General features: G+C 33.4%; 1 protein-coding gene across 1 annotated transcript in view; it reads left to right on the forward strand.

Annotated features, from left to right (window-relative positions):
• Positions 1 to 7,127, forward strand: part of LOC138705606 (uncharacterized) — a 100,911-nt gene extending 93,784 nt beyond the window's left edge. The window contains exon 6 of the mRNA XM_069834207.1: positions 3,997 to 7,127. The gene's annotated coding sequence lies outside the window, so the exon portion shown is untranslated. The remainder of the gene's footprint in view (positions 1 to 3,996) is intronic.
• Positions 7,128 to 8,085: the final 958 nt, after the last annotated feature.

Consider the following 8,085-nt stretch of genomic DNA (forward strand, 5'->3'; position numbering starts at 1 on the left):
ATGTTTTCTAAGGGTACAGCGTGCAGTCAATAAATGTATCTCAATCTTCTCCGGGAGCAAGACTATTTTTACATCCTTAGAGAAATTCTTAGATATGGCTGAAATAATTATTCAGTGCCAAGTTCTATCCCAGATCACATATAGATTGCTCATTCATATGTTAAAATCGGTTGCACTTTGAAGAGAACAACCGCCAGGATCGCCACCCGTCCGCCGTAAACGAACACGAGATGGCAGTACAGTCGTTAATGCAATTCAAATGTAAATTATGACGTGACTCCTTATGTACCAACTAGATGGCAGTATAGTAAACCTGACAAAAGTTGTTACCGTCAAAGCCTATAACGCCGAGCAATCTCGGTATATATGATCTAGGGTTCTATCCTTTCAGATATCTTGTTGTTATTCAATTTAATAGAGAACTCAGGTCCACACCTGTGAGAAACGGTCAGCGCGTCTGACCGCGAAACCAGGTGCCCCAGGTTCGAATCTCGGTCGAAACAAGTTACCTGGTTGAGGTTTTTCGGAGTTTTCCCTCAATCCAATAGGAGCAAATGCTGGGTAGCTTTCGGTGCTGGACCCCGGATTCATTTCACCGGCTTATCACCTTGATTTCACTCAGACTCTAAATAACCTGATATGCTGCTATAGCGTCGTAAAATAACCCAATAAAATAAAAAAGATAAAGAACTCAACTTTTATATATTACAATAGGAAGCTAAAAGAGAGCATTTCTTATCCTTCTCCACTTGCTTGCCAACATGTCTATGTAAATTTGTCTGTGTTTTCTACACTCCCATAACAACATTCCGATGTCTACATCAGAAATTGATAGTATAGAGACCCGGAAATCAGAACTAGTTTAGTGCAAGACTAGTGAGAGTAGTCATAGCTATTGCAATAGAAAAATGATTCAACACATGTGAGCGATAAGCTTATTGCTAGAACTGTTACATAACACACTTCGTTACGGAAGTCTGCATTTTAATTAATTCCAACATAAGAATACCTACTACTTGTTACATTTAAAATTATAATGTTAATAAATTACATCTCTTACATATGATGACTATCTTAAATAGCAGATCTACTTACGAGTCGGTGGTTTAGGCCTGTCACCACCACCACTACCACCACCACCACCAGTACTTATTTTAACGATTTATTTTCAATTTTAATTTTATCAACCTTTGTAATTAAATTAATTTTTGTTTGCTAGAGCAGCTATTTTTGCACTTCTCTCTCAGAGTTGCATAGTATGTACTTCTCAAAAACATTAATATTGCAATTCAGTAAAACTTCGTTATTATAAATTTCGTAGCATCACTGGTGCAAGAAATGTTTTCAGTACTAGTGATAGAACAGCAGTACCTTCTTTTCTTCGCCCATAAAATTGAAGTTCTTGGCACTAGGACTTACCGCGCTCGACTTGTGCTCCAAGGCTTCGACGAAGCATGCGTTCGAATCCCGTTTGAACTAATTACATGCCTAGAGTTTAAGATGTTTTTTTTTTCGACCTGTAAGTGAATATAGGATAATCCGATGGTTAATATTCGGACTTCTAGTATGATACAATTTTATTAATCTGTACTCAATCCTGCCGACTCTGAATAACCATGTTGTTGGTATAGCGACGACAATGCTGCTAGTGCGCTCTGATTTCATATAAACAAAACTGAATGTATTTAAACACCTGCGACAATGAAGTCACTTGACACATGTGATATCGAGAGATCGTTTTCGGCATTTAAGCTAATTTTGACAGACAAGGGAAGAAGTTTCACAGTAGAGAACCTGGAAAAATCGTCGATTGTTTACTGCCATAATAATTATGTGAAAGGCAAAGAAGTTTAAAAAGTTGGAAGTTAGAAAGTTAAAACTGTACCATTTAAAATATGTATGTAAAATTAATTAACACATTTATAGAAAAAGAAAGGTTCAATAAGAATGATGGTTACTTTAAATTATTTCTATTTACATCATAGTGTATTATTATAGTAAATAAACCTCTAAAGTGTATTTTTCACTGCATATATTTAAATTTTTAGCGCATATTTCAGCTGTTTTTACTGCATACTTGCATGAAAATTTACATGTGATATAATATGTTTTATAATTAAATAAATTTGAGGAGATCAGAAGCAAAGGGATGACATTTCTAAAAATATGAGTTAAATGCATCCAGGATAGGCTAAAGCATAAAAAATTTTGTTGGAAAAAGGATACATATCTTAACGACATCACATATTAAAATTTAAAATCGAAACTTCACGAAATTTACGAAAGTTTAATCATTTTCAATCACATTTTCTCTGAAGTAACTGAAGTGCACTTATACCCCTTTGCTTCTGACCACCTCATTTATGTACGATAAGTAGAGCCCGGAATTTTAGGTGGTAAAAGTTAAGAATGACACTGAGTTTAGATGAATAGAAATGGTGCCCGTGAGGAGAGTATTAAGCTTAGTTCACAGAGTCCGATATGTAATAATAGACAACAGAGTCAGAAGGACTGAGCAATGGATCTTGTAAACCGTGCGCTAATTTGTAAGTGGGGTTAATAGGATTAGAGACCTTTAACGATACCAAAGGGAAAATACTGAATGACAAGAAATGGCATTTCAAAGAAGTGGAGGTATGGCAATGATCTTGTAAATCGTGTGCTAGTTTGTAAGTAGTGGTTAAGAGGATTAGAGACCTTTAGCGGTACCGAAGGGAAAATACTGAATGACATCTCAAAGAAGTGGGAGCATGGTTATTATATTTATAAACTATAACAAGGAACAATATTAACTTTTAGCACATAAAATTCCGGGCTCTAATGATAAGTTACAGACGGTTTTCAAATAAAGCTTACTGATGTTATCGTCTAGGCAGCTTAGCGAAAATGCAATGACTGGAAATTCAACGTGTTGTTTTAAACAAACTGCACAATCGTATCTTAGAAATTTCTTGACTGCGGTATGTGCCAAAACAAACAGTACTGAAATTATCACTCGGTTACTGCGCATGTTTTCCTAACAAAGATGTACTTACTTAGCTGCCAGAATATTTTGACATGTTTTAGATTCAGTGCTTGGCTTATGGTTTTCACAACAGAGGAAATAGTCTTTATTTTTCAGTATTATTTACGTTCATAGGGACTAAGACGTGCAAATGGTCCAAGTATAAAGCACGCTTCAGACGAATTTCGTGTAATGTTTCACGACCCGTCACCGAGTAACACTGTTATATTACAAGTTGTTGGCATTTTGGGGAACGCATAATCTCCCATGGAACACATTTGCCTTATCCATCGCATTCACCTGACCCTACACCACCCGATCTTACTATGAGGTACGTTAAAGGAGTTTATCTTTATGAAGAATTCACCAACAACACTAGAAAATTATGTAAAATGATAGTGATTTCCTTTCACAAAGTGCAGCAACATCTGTTTGAAAACATGTTTGAGAATCTACTCGGGCATTATTAACGTTGTATAGAAAATAATGGAAAAATTTTGAAGAGCATTGGGGAAAAACGATGAATGTCACATTTCTGTTAAGGATTAGATAATGGTCTAATTGAGTATATAACTGCAAGATGTATTGCTGTTTCTATAGACAATAAAGGAAAGGATTACTGTATTCATGGTGGTAATTCTCCTTTTTATCAGTTTTCATAAGAACAACACTAAATTTCGTAGTGATCCTTTGAATTAGATAATGACATCAACCTTGACAGAATTGTGACATTCGTCTTTCCTGATCACCCTTCATATGTTTTATATTAAAAAAGGCGTCAGTAAACATGGAATTTTTTTTACAAAAAATGCCCATCTTACAGTTAATTAAATCGCTTTATTTAATTAAAGTGAATAGATTATTCGTTACTTAAAAGTACATTATTAATTTTCAGGTTTTTTTGTGCATACGATATATTTTGTGACTCACCAATATTATGAAAACTTCATATAATCTGTGATTAAACTAACAAAATATTTTGTATATTTTAGGTGTTTGGACCAGCCGGTTATCTGCGGTTTCCAGTACCTAGAAAATAGTCATCGTTCACATCAAACACAAAACAAGATTCTACATTGGTTGCTGCATAGAAATATCAAGACATCCTCTAGTGTGCTCACTTAGAGAGAATTCTGCAACATCCTGCTAACTTCAAAATGTTTCATGTTTTGTGTAAGGTGTACAAGATGAACTTGTCAGTGGACTCAAAACTGGTTCCAGATGAGAAAAGACGTTCAGAGAACTTTGTGGAGGGTTTGTTAGTTGTTCCTAAAGTCCATTAGCAGCAAGCAATACTTTCTCGAGTGCCAGTACTTCTCTCAACGGAGATCTCTGAACCCATCTCTACCATCAGAACCTGCCATCCAAGTCACAGGAATTTTCGAGACGCAAGAACAAAATTAGAATGCTAAGAGCAAGATAAGTGAAAGCAAGGAACATGTTCAGAAAGCACTATTTTGTGGAAATGATTTTGGTTCAACTGCTGCCTAAAAGTGAATTGTAAATTATAAAAAGTACATTGAGAATATCTTAACTTTCTAGCTGTAGAGAAATTTTAACTACATAATTATGATGGTTAATTAGTTTTGTTACCAATATTTCCAGATAATGGTAATTAAGACCTCAGCGGACTCTTGTTGATCTGGAAGTGTTGAGCGGTATAAGGAATGTTATCATCATCCCTAGTTTCAGTTATCAGAGATCGGGAACACAATATTAATCGTGTCGGTCACATATGCATAGGACCGCCTTCAACTTTATTTTCCTCCCATAGCAAATCTTCCTTAGAAGTCTATCGTTTTCGACCAGATTTGAACTTAAGGTGTTTGGATCTAGAAGCAGACACATTTACCATTAGACAGTGAGTCTAAATGCAACTTCAAATGCTTGCATGGTAAAACAAAGTACTCAAGTAAATTAAAAGCAAAATTTGAGTACATTTTTTAATTGTATTCATTTCCCTTCCGTTCAATAACATTGCAATAAAAGCAAAATTATCTTAAAATTATCTGAAGTAATAACTTTACCACTGTGATACTTTTATCTTGCACAAATTAATGTAAATAATAAGTATTAATTTATTTAATATGTATATATAAAATATGTTCCATTCTTAATTTATTAACACATCAGTAAGGTTCGGATAAAATAACTGTATCAGGATAGGCATCCTTGGTCCGTGCGTTTTGTTTACAAACATTAACTAGTTGTCCCGTGTCCCCCAGCAGACAGTAGTAACGACTTACACTCAGTTCCTATTGGCTGTACTGTCCATTCACTGATGTTTTTGCTAGGGGTGGGAAGCTATCTTCCCAGAAGGTAGAGTTATAGCTAGTGGAAGGGGATAGTGTTTACTTACTTTGAAGCAAGTCAAAGGCCTATCTTTTACAGCTATACAGCCTATGCTGATACAGCTACTTTATCCAAATCTTACACATTAGTAATAAACCATCATACCATTTAATCCAATATTACTAATTTCTACATGAAAATATATGTTAATTAGGGAAGTTTTTACTAAATTATTATGTCTATATTAACAATTTAATAAAATTTACAAATTATTTTAAGCAGCAGTAGAACAAACAATTCCAGCCTTTAAATTGTGTCAACATTACTGACAAAAGTGTCACCTATCGTCAATGTAAGAAAATCCTGCGTGAAAAGAAATTCTAATATAGTAAGAGTATGTTACAATCAAAATCTTTCTTCAGTCTGCTCAATATTTAGTATAAACCAATAATTATATTTAAATAAATCAAATGTTCTCACAATAGATGAGTGCCAAGATTTCATCGGAGTTTGATATTTAAATTGGCGATTTAAAGTTTGATATTTAAATTGGCAATTTAAAGTTTGATATTAAGTTGACAATTTAAAGTTTGATATTTAAGTTTGCAAAATTTCATTATTTACAATCTAAATTTCACCAAGTACAATAATTTTCACATAAAAGTTTAAAAAAAACCTATTTTATAAACGTTAAACGATAAAAAAAGTTTTCATCATGAATAGTAGTTGTTATCAAATAAAAGTTCAGATATATCGCTACGTGTAAGGTTAACCTTTAAAGTGATTATTAATATAAAATGTTACATTGAGAATATAAATGGGCGCTATAGATTAAAATTAGTAATGAATTATAAAAGTGATATTTGAATTAGAATTCAACGTCTTTCTTGTTGATGAGGCAAGGTCCAATTTGTAATGAAGAGAATTTTTTAAATCTGGTTTGGAAGGAATAGAACTGATTGTATTTTATGAGAATCAAATCTTTTATTGAAGTTGTATTTTGTAACAATATTTATATAGGCCTAACTCCATCTGTAGGTCATTATTTATAAGACTCAATATTTTTGTTGAGTTATGCTCATGCATTTTCGAAACATTCTGTGATAATAAATCTAAAATATACACTAATGAATGCATAATAAATATTTTGTTTCGTTACAACTGTCTTCTACTTATTTAAACAGAAAGTTAGTTAATATAAATTTGAATTTCAAACAAGTTTCTCATAGAACACTAATCACAATGGCCAGATTTGTAATAGATAATTTTAGGCAAATCAATTGGTAAAGGAAACTTTTGAGGGATGAACTTACTTCGTCAGGTGCCCCGTTAATTCTCGGACAGTGAAATATTTACACGTATTTTTCCTGATAAGAAAAGTGCTACTTTGTTTAGCGGTGTGTGAAAGTGAATTAAAAAGCTATTCCCGTCATTACTTCGAACATAATCAAAGCGGTTATTTTAACATTTTTAAACATTTTTAATTCGTTCTATGCCACATTAATTATCTTCTAATATTTTGACAAAAACGAAAGCTACTGTATATAACATACAGGTTTTGTTTTTGTACGTGATATAGCCTTTAAAAAAGCTACTATACTCATAGCAAAGCCACACTTTAAGTTAATTCCTAATAATGACCAAAAGTTTGATAACACCACTATAAGTGTAAATAATTTTGAACTAGCATTACTTTATGGTATGTGACATGAGCATTGCACTGAGAATTTAGCAAACATCAAAATCACTCATTTGTTTTTCACAAGTGACCATACAGAAGCTGTATTATAACTTTTATATAATTTTGAAAATAAAAATATTTTATATTTTATTGTCTTCTTAATGGCATTCATCCTTTTAACGTAAGTATAATTATTTTGAAGCAGTGACGGTTTCTGGCCTGTTTGCAGGCTTACGCAATCTTCATTCTTCTCTCAATAACATTTCCATTAATTTTTTTTTCTCAGTAGCGATTCGATTAACAACATTCGTTTCTATTCAGTTTTGCGAGATGTATCGATTGCTCTGCCACCAGCTGACGATCAAAATGCATTACTCTTTGTTGTACGAGTGCATCTAGCATAGCAATTTCACAAACGGAGCCATTTAGCTGTACATTACGAATAGCGGTGGCGGCCTATGTGCAACCTAATAACAGCTTACACGTACATAGTTATGTTTAAGTCGTAATTCCATAGTAAAAAGGGAACCCCCTTCCTCATATTTCGTTACTTATGTCTTTCAGTCGAGGTTAAGTCTATGTTCCATGGTTTGAAAGCCGTTTTCAGAATAAAAAATGTATAGATATAATTTAACTCCTCCAACTACTTTTAAATTATAACAAGGATCGTCACGCTTTGGAGTAAACAAAAGTGAACCTGTTCCTAAATATTTTTCCTCTACCTCTTTATGAACTTTCTACTGCTTTCCTGAGGTGTCGACCTGATTGGCGCAGTTGGTATAGGCTGGCCTTCAATACGACAGGCTCATATCAGTAGATTTACTAGCACGTAAAAGAACTTATGCGGGACAAAATTCCGACACACCGGCGACGCTGATATAACCTCGACAGTTGCGATCGTCGTTAAATAAAACATAACATTTAACATTTTCCTGAGGTTTTTCACAAATTCTTTTAACTCGTCCTTTAAATTACTACTTCTTTCCATAAATGTTTGGAAAGAAAATCTCTCACAGTAATTGTGAGGTCAATGTTTTCATAGAAAATCTCTCAAACTAACAATTGTTAGACCAGTTTTTAAGAAAATATCCTAAAACAACAATTATAT

Source organism: Periplaneta americana, chromosome 9 (assembly GCF_040183065.1).
Source record: "Periplaneta americana isolate PAMFEO1 chromosome 9, P.americana_PAMFEO1_priV1, whole genome shotgun sequence".
Lineage (NCBI taxonomy): Eukaryota > Metazoa > Arthropoda > Insecta > Blattodea > Blattidae > Periplaneta > Periplaneta americana.